This window comes from Rhipicephalus sanguineus, unplaced genomic scaffold (genome assembly GCF_013339695.2).
Source record: "Rhipicephalus sanguineus isolate Rsan-2018 unplaced genomic scaffold, BIME_Rsan_1.4 Seq790, whole genome shotgun sequence".
Lineage (NCBI taxonomy): Eukaryota > Metazoa > Arthropoda > Arachnida > Ixodida > Ixodidae > Rhipicephalus > Rhipicephalus sanguineus.
The window spans coordinates 68363-84400 of record NW_023615996.1 but is presented as its reverse complement, the minus strand read 5'-3'; the positions used below and the strand labels follow the sequence as shown (position 1 = coordinate 84400).

The window sequence follows — 16038 nt, the reverse complement described above, 5'->3', positions numbered from 1 at the left end:
GGAATGCACGTCAACGAGATGTTCCTTGAATGGTTCTGGCATGTACCTTCAAGGTTGCGGGTACGCAATTTCATTGGCATGTTGAATTGGGCTGGTTGGTACAACATGAGAAAAACAGCACTAGGAATGAAATGAAGGCGAGAGGAGCAGATACGATGCCGTGCCTGTCCACTCTTGTCGGTGTTTTGCTCATAACGCAGTTTTTTTTTGTCGAAACCCAATTTTCAGTATTTTGCTATGGAAAGAAAAGGTTCTTTAGAAACAAAACCTGTACCTGTGTTCTTATGTCCCTGTTTTCGTCGCGCAATTTCTTTGATAACATGGATCACCAACTAGCCCAAAATGCTGCTCTCATTAAAAAAAAACCAATAGAAAAAGTTCAAAACCAGGCAGCCCGATTCGCAAGCACTAACTGCAATCCCTTTGCTAGTATCTCAGAAATAAAGGCTACATTAGGCTGGGAAACCCTACAATCTAGAAGACGGAAACTTCGATTAAGACTTTTACTTAGCATATATTAAATCAAACAAGAATTGATGAAGCGGAGTACCTACTTGCACCAACATATCGTTCTAAAAGATGTCAACACACGCATAAAATACAAAAATACGCTTTTAGAACCTCTAGTTTTGCCAGCTCCTTCTCTTTAAAAACAATTTAGAGAATGGAATCAACTCCCTGAAGGTATGTTAAGCTTAACTGACAACAGTGCTTTTTTTCTCATCACACTGACTTGCGACGTGTTATTACCTTTCATATCCGTTTGCTATTTCCATATTGTACTACACTTTTGTTGGTATGCTCTTATTGTTATATGTTGTTATTGTTATATTATGCATTCTGTTTCTGTGTCCAATCACAAATATGTCATTAAAGTATATTGATTTTGTATGGTCACCCCCCCCCCCCCCGCACTAATGCCACCGTGGCATCGCACGAAGTAGGTAAATAAATATTACTGTGTTGTGCGTAGTGCTGGTCACTTTCTATCACACTGGCAATTTTGATAACTGTATATGGGGGGGGGGGTTGTACTGGTTGTAATAGCAGTCATTCACTGACTGACTTCCTGTTGTTCTTTAAAATTCATTTCTGATAAGCTTTGTTTCTATGCTATACACTTTATTTCTCCCATGCAGTTAGGTTGTGGCCTCCAAAAAAAAGATGAATGCCAATCCATCAACATTGTCTCTCAGTAAATGCTTTTGATGGACAGAAGTCCTTCTCTTGGTTCCTTGATGTTCCATTTAAAGTAAGTCTACTGCACTAGGCACACGGGAACAAAGCGTGCGTGAACCCGCAAAATCTTGGCTTGTCTTTAGCACTGTCTGTGCCCGCTGCATACTACCTCTGGGATCTGTGTCAGGCGCTGCGTACGCACTAACCCATACAGACTGCCGTGCACAACTACATTGGAGCTAGAGGAAGAAATGCACGCTTATTTCTTGGCCACATGTGATCGTGCAGTGTCGTCAGTTGGCCATTGAGAAAGACATTATGAAGCCACCATTTTTTTCTCAGTCCTTGGGCCATCGGAGACAGCGGCCTGGCAAATGAGTCTGACATTGAGAGGGGACACAACAGGAGAGAGAGACAATCTTATTGACCTAAAGACTGCGCTTGGTTACTTTAAGTGAGGCCCGCCTTTCAGGGCCCCACTGGTTATTATGGCTCGCTGGGCTGAGGAGAGCCAATTAGACTCCGAAATCCAGTTCGGAGAGTCATTCATCCAACGGCCAATTGTCAAGCATGTCATTAAGTAGAGGCAATAGAAAAGGTACGAGACAGGTAGACAGAGCAATTGTGAATACGAGAAGAGAGAGGAGAAAATATGTTAGTACCAAGTCCGTGAGTGGTAGTATAGAAGCATTGAATGACTTGGCACTAAACAAAAAAACGGCAGGAAGTGGAAGATGGGAGCTCGCGATGAAAAAAATCCACTCCCTGTTTACGGATTTTTTCATTGGCACTAAACGGAACTTTACCATTGTCATATTGGATGGGCTGGTATTAATTCACTACAAAGCTAGTACAGCAGAAAAAGAAAGAAAGAGAAGCGGGAATGTACCCTATCGTTGTACCCTATCGTCTACAGGAAATGCGGCGCTGCGAGAATTAGTGGTAATTACATCGTTTGATTATGCTTATCTGCTGTGTAGGTGCACTTGCAGACGCAGTCGGTGGGACGTGTCAGCCTGGTGGGCAGCACGGTGACCATCATCCGTCACCAGGGCGTGCTGGCCATGTACAACGGCCTCAGCGCATCCATACTGCGACAGGTTGGTGCTTGTAACAACCCCCTCAATTAAACTCTTTAACGGCACTGTAGAACATACGAAAATTTCACATATACTGAGCAGCTATGTGATAGTAGCTGGACCTGTGTATTTTGTCTCTGTTCTAAATGCGGTTTTGTGTTCAGTGCTCGCAAATGCTTGCATAACATGTGCAATTATTGCTCTACACTAACAATTTTTCATCCGTTACCCATTCCTTCCTTGTTGCTAATTGCATTGGGAGTCAACAGACAAAATTTATTCTGAAGAATGCATAAGAATTTTCCCACGTTGTTGACGTTATCCTCAGCACAATACTAGAAGTTCAGGATAACAAGGATGCAGCAACATTTCTGGTTTTGACGACTTCTTATTGCAAGGCTACATATCCTGCTCAAAGTTATCATACACAAGAGGTTTTCCAATGCTTTCATTGTGAGGAGCATTTTTATGTATTGTGTTTTTTTAACCTCACTCACAAATGATTGTGAACCCAATCCCATGTCAGTTTGATAGATCGGTGGAATAAAATTACTGGATATATTTTCTTCGTTTCACAGTCAGTGAAAGCAGATCCTCAGTATGTACTGTAAGTAGTGTCTCAATAAAATTTAATAGGTATTGCCCCCCACTAGACTCCTTCGAAAATTTTGTTACACATTTGAACTTACAAAGTGCCATTAGGGAGCAATTTATGTGGAGAAATTTTCATATTGTTTTATTGTCGGAGGAGCTAAAAAGAATTTAACTTCATCCTGTACTCATCACAAACGATGCATCCTTTTTATTTTTTTTTTTCTCATCAATTACTAGTTCCCCTGCTGATTTCACTGCTAGTTTTGTACATTTTGAGTGAAAAATTTTTGGAATTTGGTACAGATTTGACGTCCCCTTATGGGAGGCCTAGGCCCGGCCACTTAAACCTGCTGGTTTCCCTTAATAAAGTTTATTCCTCCCTCCTGGTACAGATAGTTTGTTATTCGTAACGGAATTACTACCACTGTTTAGAATTGACAACATTGTGCATGTCTTACAGAGAAGCATTCATTCTTGCGACATATATTTTCTGGCATGAAATGGGGCTCTTCTGACAAGAAGGGCACGCAGCATTCTTTCATATGGAACTTAAGCTGTTTTTGCACTGTGGAATGGTCTGATACTTGGGCGGCACGATTGTCAGTGTGCGACCTACGCACAGAAATTGTCCGTTTGCAATCACCAGACCTGATGAGGGGCCCTTCAACGTGTCGCGGGATTCCAGGCACAATTATTGTCATGCTGCAGTTGACCTACTCGACGACACGCTTCGGCATGTACGAGGTCGTTCGGCAGTACCTGGTCAAGCCAGGGGAGAACATGAAGTTCTACCAGAAGATCTTTGTCGCGGGCATTGCGGGTGCCACTGGCGGCTTTGTCGGCACCCCAGCTGACATGGTGAACGTCAGGTAAGAAAGCGACATCCATTACTATTAATGCCCCAGCAGAAGCATGATGTGATTGATTGACGCGTGAATGTCGTGGACTTCAAAAGCGAGCGTCAAAAGAATGGCAGATGCCCAGCGGCCGAAATTTCATATTATTATGTCGTAGAATCCCGCTAATACATTTTTCAGGGGACCGTATAAAAAGATGTTAGAGCCGGAAAACGCAAGCACTGAGAAATGGGCAAAAATCGACAAGTGTGAGTGGTAGTGAAATGCATGCAATATTATTTCAGTGCTTTTGCAGGAAAGAAAATCTTGCAGTATCAGATGCTGCAATTTTTCACGGCTGATAAGCCCAAAGCAAGCAACTGCTGTGTTAGCGATGAGAGTTGGGCTAGCTTGTGTGAATGGTTGATTTGAGGTTGACTTTTTTTTTGTGCTAATTGGGCAACTTCAATGCCGTGTGGCTCTTGCAATGACTGATTGATTGTACATATATGCTAAATAAATCTATTCTTTTAGCTCGATGCAAACATTTGTTTCAGCATCTAGGGCATAGTATTCTCAAGTGACCACACACGGCGATACTTTCGCTCTCTCAAGATTATTGCTGTCTGTGCTGGCGGCAACATACATTTTATGAGTCCCTTTGCTATATAAGAATGAGCCTCCATGCTCATATGCGTGACTCACACAGTCACTCGTGAGTTGACTCACTCAGACTGTAATAGAACTGTGAGTTCGAGTCAAAGTAAGCCCGGTTAATGGAATGCATCTGTACCAACTCACCCAATTGTCAGTGCTATTAGTGAATACTGGCCTTTGTTTATCAAATGCACTAAAGGCACAAACGATAAAGAAAATGCGAGATAATTAGGGATGGGCGAATAGTAAATTTGAGGTTCGAAGTGAACCCGAAGCGAATTGGTTTGGTCGAATAATTTCGAATCGAATAGTTCGAATAGTATGTACCGCATTATTATTAGAAAAATGAGCCTTTTGTCATATCTTTGCACATATTTTTAAGGATTGGAACTAAATATGAGTGAATGTCACTTTTTTGGTTTGAAATGAAGGGGAAGCAGCCTTTTATACTATCAAGATTTGAATAGCAGTAGGGTTATAAGTGGACGTTACCATTTAAAAATGACTATACTTAGCGCATATAAGCCTGTATAACACGCTTTTAAACTTTAAAAAATACGTACATTTAACCTTGAAGTGTGGCTTCGCGGCAGTGCAGGTTTCCCCTGGTTGGGTTGTTCCATGGCAGAGCAACCAGATGCTGCAGTGAAACCACCTTTACAGGAGGTTATGCGCTGTCAAATATATACATATATTCGTTCATTTTGAATACTTTGAAATTTCGAATAATCTAAATTCATATCGAAGCGAATTCGAATGCTGTAATAATTTGTTCTAATATTCGAAACGCCCGAATATTCGCCCATTCCTAGAGATAATGATAAGGTTGGTTTGGTAATATGGGCCTTCAGCTCTTGACAATTGCTTAGAATTCAGCATCTGGAATGGTACATCATTACATTGCATATGTACGGTGACATATTTTTCTTCAGTTTTTGTTCGGTGATGGAGTTCATTTTTTCGCGAAATTGTGAGCTGCCGAGTTGAAAGTGTGACCCTTACATGAGTCGATACACAATAGTGCTAAAATAAGCTCCCATGTCACTTTATTCCGAGTAACATGCTTTATTGGCGCTCGGCTGCTGACCCGAAGGTCGCGGGTTTGATCCCGGCCGTGACGGTTGCATTTTGATGGAGGCGAAATGCTAGAGGCCCATGTACCGTGCGATGTCAATGCACGTTAAAGAACACCAGATGGTCGAAATTTCCGGACTGCTCCACTAGCGTGTCTCGTAATGATATGGTTTTGGGACGTAACACCCCAGATATTAATATTACTCTATTCCAACATTACGCCATGTGGCAACATAGGCAAAAAAAAAAACTACTGTTTTGGCAGTACCTGCCGTGCTTAAATACATATTTGTGACTGGAAGTATGTTTTAGAAATGAGCTGATGACTCCACTTCTGTGGCGTTTCAGTTATTGGATTACTGTGACCAACTCGTACTAATTGGTTACAAGAGATGAACCACCTATAGTCTGTAAATTTATCTGCAATGTGGAAATGCTTTTTCTGCTTTGTTGTGCCATGCTCTCACATTTCATTGATTTGCCTTTTGTATTTCTTTGCTTAAGGATGCAAAACGACATCAAACTTCCCGTTGAAAACCGAAGAAAGTGAGTATACCTTTACAGCATTTGCCTCTTGTCCTAGCTAGAGCAAGTTGGGCCGTAAACGTAGTCGCCCTCTTGAAAATGGGTGTGTTGCCGCATTTTGTCATTAGTTAGTCGAAGCTGTATAATGCAAGTTCTAGTGTAATGAATTCCTAAACATGAATTAAATTTGAAACTTCATAGGCCGTGCTATGTTTCGGTGAGTTGTTACCACATTTACTTAAACCTAATGTGCATCCGAATTTCGAGTGTTCAGAAAATGCATGAATGCATCATTACTAGATTAAAGAAACAAAAACAACCTGCCGCTCTGTCGAAGATTGGAAGAAAGGGAGAGACAAGAGCAATTTGCCTTCATAGAATAGGAATATTATTCTCCACCGGCAGTTCCTTTCCTTCTGAGATTCAGTTGTGCTGGCCTTAAAGGGGTACTGACACGAATTTTCAGAGGTGAGTTTACTCTGCCATACAAATCTCCTGTATGCAGAGATGGCTCTGAGCAAGTATGAAGCTCAGTAAATGCTCAGAAGATAATTTATTTTGACATCGAAGTTCATTTTCTCATGGTGCACCTAGTGACATCGACACTAGTGTGACTTCAGGCTGCAGTGTCGATTCCGGTGACCTCACGCACCAGTATGGCTAGTTGTGATGACTTCAGGCACCAAAACATTCAAAATGGCTGCTTGTAACGTGACCGACGGTGCTAGGAATGGAGCGGCCGTGGAAACGTCACAGTATCTTGTGCGAGTGTGTGATGAGAAGCTCATATCCTGCTGGGATGTCAAGGTACTGTAGGAACTAAAACTAGCTTTTTAAAACATACTGTAATTACTTTTTCAGGGTTCACTCATGCTTACCAGTGCATTTTCTCGGCTCTTGAACCCTTGGCCTTTCATTTGACACAAAAAAGAACAGCCGAAAATTTTCGTGGCAGTACCCCTTTGAGATCACTTCTGGGTACACCTTAATCGTGTGCCAATAGAAGGACTTTTACCCTGACAAGCTAGGCGTAGACGGAGTCGCTTCACAAGTTCTGAAATCTGGCATTCGAGGGCAGCATATTTTCCCATTTTCAACCCATGGAAACTTTTCCTGGTTGACAAGCTGCTCAAGATCTCCCTTCGTGCTACTCACAGTCACAGGCCTCAGGCACGCAAAAAAAGACAACACAAGTATCTTCAGCATGCAAAATGAAGAACCTTTGAGATGAGTTTTCATAACGAAAGTTGTGCATCACCAGTTGCACTTCAAAATGAGCTGCTGTGACGCACATATGTTGCACTTGCGCACGAAATGAACCTACATGGACTCTCAATAAAATGTGCACTGTCATCATTTTGCGATTACGATGGCACTGCACCTGACACCTCTGACTCCCGTACACCCCTCATGGGAAGCTCTTGCCAGCGCTGTGAACATACGTGGTTTTGACTTCATAGTCAATTCTAACATGCAACTTACGGACTTGTTTTATCGAAAAAAAGTACGCATTACATTCTAGTAAATAGGGTAGTCAACTGCTGTAAAGAAACTGATAAGACAGGATGTCTCGAAAAACGTCTTTTGCAAATTGTCACGCGCATACGAATGTTGTGGTTCCATTTCTGCAAGTTGCTACTGGGTGGCATGACATTTACCAACCAATAATTCGAACTTGAGTCGCGTGCCCATGGATTCTCCGCTCACTCATGTTCAGGAACACGAGGTTGATGCTCTTCCGAACTGGCTCCACTATCTATTGAATACTTCTAGGAGCTTTATTTCACTTCTCAGTTTTCACACTTGTGCATCTGGTTAATGGCTTTTACTGCTGTTTAGCTGTGCATGCCATCACCCAGTGGAATGCTTGCTGCTAGCTGTGTTCAGCATCACTTGTGAACTTGCTTGCTCTACACTTAATATGTACTGATCGGCTAGTTGTTGAGCCGTGATATTTAATGAAGCAGCGCACAATCAAAGGACACAATCACACAAACACAAGTGCTTGTGTTTTCAACATTTTATGTGCGCGTGATTGTATTCTTTGATTGTTTGCTGCTTCATCAAATATCATTCCTCTACAGCAGTGTTTCTCAGCCATGAATTTTTGGGTGGAATAGATGAGGGACCCCTTGCATTGAGAGAAAGAAAGGTGGGAATGGGGGGTCACAGCACAGCATGCATCATGAAGTACGTGGCTTTTGTTTGAATGGATCTCCGCGGAACCCCATTTGAGAACCACTGCTCTACACAGTCTCCACTAAGTGACGGTATGAATGCCTTTTATGCGCCTGTCTACCTTTGTTCAGCTACAAGAATGCAGTAGATGGCCTGTGGCGCGTCTACCGGCAAGAGGGAGCGCTCAAGCTTTTCTCCGGAGGTGGTGCGGCTACGGCTAGAGCTGTGCTCATGACTATCGGGCAGGTAGGTGGCCGCATTGCGTTTATAGCTTTCTTTTACCACACATAAGTTGACGGTCTGGCGCTATGGTTCCTGTGTCATTGGATGGTCGTCCTACTGGAGCTTGTAGCAACGTATAGCGAGGAGGTGTGCAGGGACAGAAGGAAATGCGTGGCGCGCACATGAATGTGAAATAGTTGCATGGGACACGAACTGTGGGTTACTAGAAGAGAACAGTGAAACCTCTTTAATACGTACCTGCCGGGAACACGGCATAACTCTCACTAAGCATAATACGCTTTAACCATCAAGTACAAATTTGCATCGCCTGACATGCGCCAACGCCACCAACAAAGGAATAAGTAGAGTGCCACAGCAAATATGCCTAAAGTGCCCACCACAAAGCCATTTCTTTTTTTGCCAAAGCGCAGAAAAGATCCTGGCGATGCCAGAGAGCATTTCGGAACTACTGCGGGGTCCAGGATATGTAGTGACTGACATAGCGATAAAACGGACATAATCGGCTGTCCATGATACATGTGCACCGCGATCTTCTACCAAGCGAAAAACTACACAGTTTTTGTGAAACGCGGTATGGTCGCAGCGAGCCAATCGTCTACTGGCTAGTTGTGTGCAGCGCTTCGCCTACTCGGCACACGCCGTGACCGCCGAGCCACTTGCTGTAGAATACGCCCACTACGCTTCAGACCGTGCACAGATACGGCGAGTAGCCTGTTGAGTTAACGTTGCGATGACCAGATTTCTGTAAGCAGTACGCACTCCGCAATGCTCTAGCCGTCCTGGCAGCAGACGGAGGCGCGTTTGGGCTGTCGCCTAATCAAAGCATGCTGTATGGTTACAACAGCACTACGCTTGCTGTACCGTACGCTTGAATTTAGTAAGATTACATCAAAACAGCAAGATTTCTCGGTGCCTGCGACTGGCAACGCTCAACTCCGCAACAGTGGCCGGCTTTCGTTTCTGCAAAGCGGTGTGCGCTTCAAAACAGGCCCACAGAACGAGGCGGCAGCGATTAACGGCCCAGCGCGTTCAGGTAGTCACCTATAAAAAGCGTGCGGTAGGCTTAAAGTGGTGCTACACCACACGCGTGTCTGAGCAGATAGCTGAGGATACTTACTGTGATAAGGCTTTCTGTCAGCGATAAGTCACACAGGTGTGTTTGTCGTTGGTCGCAACCCCGCCTCTGTGCAAACGTGCAAAGGCTTCGCCGCAATAGCGCGGAAGTCGAAATAATTGATCGGTCAATATCCACACTTTTCGAAATGATGGAAAACCGTTTCCTGCACACTGTGGTGTCGGCAATTTCAGTGGCACAGTAAACTTTTATGGCACAAAGTTATCGTGGTACACAGCTGGTACGCACTAACCGGTAGGCATAAGATGAACCACTATGGCTTAACTAGTCAGCGAATGCATTAGGGTCTATGAGACTCGGTCGGGGATTCGTCGCAACTACGTTTTAACCGTTAGTACATTTAAAGCAGGTACATATTAACGAGGTTTGACTGTAGTGTGACGGCCTAGCTAGTTACAACTCAACTAGGTACAGTCAGAGTTCACTGTAGTGGAATTTACCGTGAACTTTGAACAAATGTGATGCTCTGTCAACTGAACTTTGGTGGTGGTTGTTCTCCGTCCACCTTCCTGGTTTTTTATTATGCGGAGCTCTGGGAGAACTAGATGCATAATTCGAAGGTTGAGATTTAGGCCACTACCTACGGCGAGTTGTTTTTTTGCATAATTTAATTCATTTTCAAGGTATGCCATCCGTGCTTCAATAATAAAGCTACTAATAATGCCCGATATTTTCCTTGGCTTTATTAATATGTCGTCTGATATGGTTTCGTCTAATAAAAAAGGGGCCGCTGGATCTAAAATAATGGTCTAGGATGCATGATAATTGGTTAGGGTGTGGACCAGTAATGGCAAATCCAAAAATAACGTTTCTGAAAATCTATCTTTTTGGGCAATTTTTTGTCCCAAAGAGCAGCATCCCTTCTTATTTTCTCACTGCTTTTTTCTCACAGATCTCATTCTACGAGCAGATCAAGCAAGCTCTGCTGTCGACTGGGTTTTTCGGCGACAACCTAACGACGCACTTTACCTCCAGCCTAATGGCGGTAAGATTCAACTTTCAGTAGACATAGCTTGATTCAGTCAGCTGTGTCTTAATAGAATTGCCATGTAATAAACTGAACAAGGGTGTCAATGCAGGCTAGTTGGTATCTCATTGCAGGTTTTGGGTGTAGCGCCGCGTACGCGTCATCTTCTTTCTTACCATTTTTGTACGCGGCGCTACACCCAAAATCTGCAATTCCTGTGTAATAGTTTTTTTTTTTCTTTGGTGACACTTGACTGGCGCGCGGAATATTTTTTACTGCAATTTCACTACTTTGGTTACAGTTACTAAAGCTCCCAGGCATTGCATTGGATGTGGTGGGGCTGTTGTTACGTGTACTTATACGCAGAAGAAAAGGGCAAGCTAAACAAATGATATGATACGATACATATATAACTGGAAGGAAAGATTTACTGGCTGCGAACGCTGACGGTCTCCGACCTCTACTGTCGACAACATTTGAAGGCCACTGCATGATATGAGTGTCGTGCATTGTAGCAGTGCGGTTTTTACTGCACGGGTGAAGCCAAGTGGCGCGTACGAGATGTGTTTACCTTGGCTCTGATAGCTGAGGACATTGCGGAGTCGACCCAGTGGCACTTGCTCACAGCTGAGCCAGTGCCAGCAAAAGTGGGACTCTGAGTGGAGCGACTGAGTTCTGAGGCTGTGGTTACAAAAGTGACCGAGCAATTGAATGCTGACATTGGAAACTTCTGTGGGGTCGGTGGTACCTTGGCCATCGGCATGCTGTGGTGCCTGTTCAGCTAACATGGCCCCAGGACAACATTGAGGAAACATTGGGTCACCACGCAGTGCAGCTTCAGATAAAGCTGAGTGAAGAGAAACCATGGCGGTATTAAACGAAAACTAGGTTATTGTGATCGTATCAGCCAGTGCCAGAAGCTTCGGCGAATGCCAGTGCTAATGCATGCATCCTGAGCCTTCACACCTTTATGGCTGCGACCATGTCGATGCCCCGGCTCGAGGGCGGCCATTACGCTACGGTGTGCCAATACACATGCACCCCAGTGCCTCTTATCGACACTACCCTCGCTAGCCTGTGGGTTTTGAGGTCTGGTGGGGCATGTCAGAAGTAGTGGCTGCAGTAAAGACGCTGCGCTGCTTCAGCAGCCATTCTCAGTTGTGCGGTGCACCACTTGGAAAGTATACTCGCAAAAGCCGTATTCAGCTCAACCATTGAACCACTGGAACCCACAGAAGTTTGACTTTATTACCTCAGCATTTTTTTGCAGAAGCAGTTATCATTGTTACATTGGGTTTACCCAGCATGAAAATACGCGTAGTTATAGACGTAAGGTATATAAGTTGTATTCATAGGTCTCGCCATAACTTTACCTGTTGTCACCTTTTGCATGCTAACGGTTCTCTCGACATTTCCTTCTGGTTGATGGGGCTATCCCCTTTGTTGCAGGCTGGCATAGCGAGACACTAACGCAGCCCTTGGACGTCATGAAGACGAGAATGATGAATGCTAAGCCAGGCGAATACAGAGTGAGCATGTGACAGCATTTGTGTTCTGGTTACTCTTACGAAAAGTTTCTTAGTTGATCGGACGTGCGTGCTTGAAGCCTTATACATAGCTGTGGATGATAATGCCATGGCACGGCATCGAGCCATAGCCACTTTTGCAGCCCACTGCTGAGAGAACTGCACTTGTACTATCAAATTGCAGCACAGGAATATCAGTACAGGAAGGGTTAAGACAATTTCTCTTTTTTTTTTTTTTTGTTAAAACCGATTGTGTGCTCAAGCATGTATCCCTCAATTTAGCTATATTCGCCACGACTATCCTATCATCTGTCATTTGCACAGTACTCCTTGCTATCGGTAGCACAGCGAGTACTGAGGCTTGCAGCTACTGTTTCTGCAGGGGAGGCTAAGATGGCCTGCATGGCCGTTTCGCCCAGTTTTTGGCATGCTTCCCCCAGAAAAGCACATTGTTCTGTCTGGATGATGTACTTTACTTGTATGCGATGTCAAATATGCAAATGTGGTTGTGCAGGCTGTAACACATTTCATATATGTGAGTGTGACGCTTCTGAAAACAGATCTGTTGAAGTAGTTCGTGCCTGTCATCATTGTTTTTTACCCTGTCCTTGTGTTGTGTGCTAGATGCTGAAGTGGAACACCAACATACCCAAACTTACACTATTTCAAGTGACATTGTATGCATTACTCACATAGGCAGTCCCTATTTGATCTTTGACTATGGAACCTCCTCCCGTATGGTCTAAGCCGCGTGTAACGACTGTTGGTTAGCATGAATGTAAGTGCCACGAAAATGCCACTGTTATAACTGATAATTGTCATGAACGGGTTGCATGAAAACAGGCAAAATAGATGGTTGGCAGACTGCTGTGAGAAAAATATGATATCAGAGGGGATATGCCAACGCACATTGGTAATAAGGACTACACAGAATAGACAAAATGCAAGAAGGTTGCTGCAGCAGCCTATCAGCTTGAAAAATCTTGAAACGCTGGGGTGAGATCGCCACAAGTGTCACGCCACGTGCTTCTCGCTTGCTGGCGGGAGAAAACACCATGTTCGTCAGCCTTGCTTGTTTTATGCAAAGCTTGCCGACATCGTTCTCCAAGGCGTCCAGGTGCTCCACATAATGCAGAGGGACGTCCCTCATCAAAGCATCATATCGTGAAAACATATCGTGAAAACTGTATCATTTGCTGGGCCTCCTACGACGACAACGTTGATGCGGCCTGCCCTACTGCATCGTCGCTGTCGCGGTCGCTCTCCGATGCAAGCACATTCGTGACGATCGCCTCATTGGTTAAATGTTCCGATGTTTCTAGTGCGTCTGCTACATGCAGAGACTCTTCAAGTCCTGAAGCATCCTCATCAACTGCGCACCAAAGTTGAGGTATCACTTCATCGGCGGGAGCTTCACAAGCTTCGTATGAGTCACTGCTGTCTCGGAAATAGCACGCTTTCCTGAAGCAGTTCCGCACCATAACAGTGCTCACTTCGATTCAATGATTGTCGACGCTGTCGGTTGCGATAGTCAATACTCCTTCACTAAGTCGCACACTTTTTTGCATGAGTGGCCGGCCATTGGCGGGGTGTAGCGGCTCAAATTTTTGCTTTTTTTTTCTTTCAAGGGTATTGTGTTCCATTACCTTTCAGCACGGACACCTAGCAGCCAGACTTCATTGTTATAACCATAACGCGACATGGGGGCATTGTAGTTAGCGGGTTACTTTACCATAGAAAACACACAACTTGGTGGTGCAGCAGCTTTTCATTGTTATAATTGACATATTGTTAAAACCAGTACGGTATCATCATAAGCGGGTTTGACTGTATTGAACTTTCTAACCGCAGGCTTATAAGCTTCATAAAGTCCGAAATAACAACAAAAAAAGGCATAGCAATACCTGTGGGCTTAGTTGCTTTAGTTTTCATAAACGCAAGTCTTGTGCACTTACCTTCTAGATGGGGGAAATTTTCGTCATAGGTTACAGGCAGTAGACAACAAACATTGGTTAAGCAGGTTACTCTATTGCATGTGAAGCGAGAAATGTCTTGTACCAATTTCTTGTGTTCACTTAGTGTTTTCTTTCTTTTTTTTTTTTTCACTTCTCAGAATATGGGTTTGCTCACAATATTGGCCATGTGCCTTCGGTCTCAGTCAAGATGTTTTGCATTACAAGGGCTTATGAGAGCAAATTTCTACCTATGGCAGCCCGGAGCTCACGACGTGTACTTTGTTTCCCATTGTTCCTCACCTTCTCTTGGCAGAGTATATTGCACTGCGCCCTAGAAACAAAGAAATTGGGAGTCATGGCGTTCTTCAAGGTGAGTTGGAATGATAACAGAAATGTTGGAACCGCTACTGGAATAGTGCATCTCAACATTTTCAGTTTACCTTATGCAGTGCCGCAACCAGCCTTTACACTCAAACCTTGATATAACGAACGTGGATATAACGAATTATCGGTTGTAACGACATAAATGAATGATAGCCTTGGTAATAGCTACAGTGGTTCGAATGTACGCTTATAACGAATTTTTGGATATAGCAAAGTTATTTTCGCGTAAAAAGTGACTTTGTTATAATCTGGTTTCAGCGTGTTTTTCCTTTCGGAAAGGCATTTCTGATGGGTGTCATGATAACCAGTTTGTGCATTTGTTGTGGGTTAAATTTCGTAGCCACACAAGTAGTACAATGAAACTCCAAATATGTTGGCGCGGGGAGGGGATTTTTGTTTGTACAACTGGGGAAAACGAGGCAAGTTCTAACTGTGACGTAAACAGTGCATCATATGACCATAGCTTTAAGAAAAACATTTACTGTGCATGTTACATGTAATAAGGGATCATACATAGTACTGGGCTGAAGTGCTCGATCATCTGTGCTTGCTTCGATTAATGCATAGGTCTTGGTGTTACACTAAAAGGTCGACTTTTCTGTAAAATTAAGGGGACACCCTGCTTCACAAACACGTTTTTTTTTTGTTGTTGTTTTTGAGCAGAGTTTTATGCAACTTTCACTGCTTATGTAGTTTTATGTGCTTATTTAAAACATGCAATTATTGTTCTAATACAGTATGTAGTTCTTAATATACTAAATAGCTTTTTTTGCTCTTAGGAGCACAATTTATTTCTAAACTGTGAAGGTTATAAGGCAATTCGGCAAATCACGATAACCTGGAATGAATACTGTATGCAGTAAAACAAGAAAGGACATTTTAAACCCTTTTGAACAATTGAACAAGAACAATTGAAACGTTGAGCATTTGCAAGTGAGTCGATGTCAAGCTGGGATTGAGCTCACGTAAGCTCAACATATAGTACCATGACTTTTGCTCAAATGGACCTCTAACATCAAAACACTAAAGAAAACAAGACAGCAAAATTATAAGGAAATGAAACGTATCAGCGAGGTCCTATTGTACATGTCTGTTTCTTTTCTCATCTCTTTTTGGATTGGCGTAAAGAACCTGATTTTTTTTCTTCTTTCAGGGCTACATCCCAGCGTTCGTGCGACTAGGCCCACACACCATCCTGACTTGGATCTTCCTCGAACAAATGCGCCTCAATTTCGGCATAGTCCGGTACACGCAGTGATCCGCCTCACACGCACACTCTGCCTGCCATGCTTCAGCATTCGCGCCAAGGGCGCACGACGCCGACTGTCGCATCAACCGAGAGTCCACCAGCAAAATGACTCGCCTGTCAACGCTGTTTACGAGTGACTGGCGTGGGCTTCTGGGCAAGGGAGAGGGGACTAGCTGTTATTTCTCTAATTCCGTCAATCGTATATTGCTGCATTCGCTGTTCACGCTCAGGAGAGTTTATCGCTGCCTTCGCGCTTCTTGTATGCTTTTACTAATTCGCATTATTTTTTACGCTGGCACTGTTGACTCTGGTTTTCGTAGATTGGTGCTTTTGAAGACAAATTATGTAATGTTATCGCAAGCCACAGGATGATATTCTGTGCTTAAGTACGAGAGCGACACAAGGGACACATCTGCTGTGTTGCCTTGACAACCGGTGTTTGTGCGCTTAAGCATTT

The 16038-nt window shown here is 43.7% G+C and overlaps 1 pseudogene; it reads left to right on the top strand.

The window, feature by feature from the left end:
• Positions 1-15608, top strand: part of LOC119378346 (mitochondrial dicarboxylate carrier-like) — a 39258-nt pseudogene extending 23650 nt beyond the window's left edge.
• Positions 15609-16038: the final 430 nt, after the last annotated feature.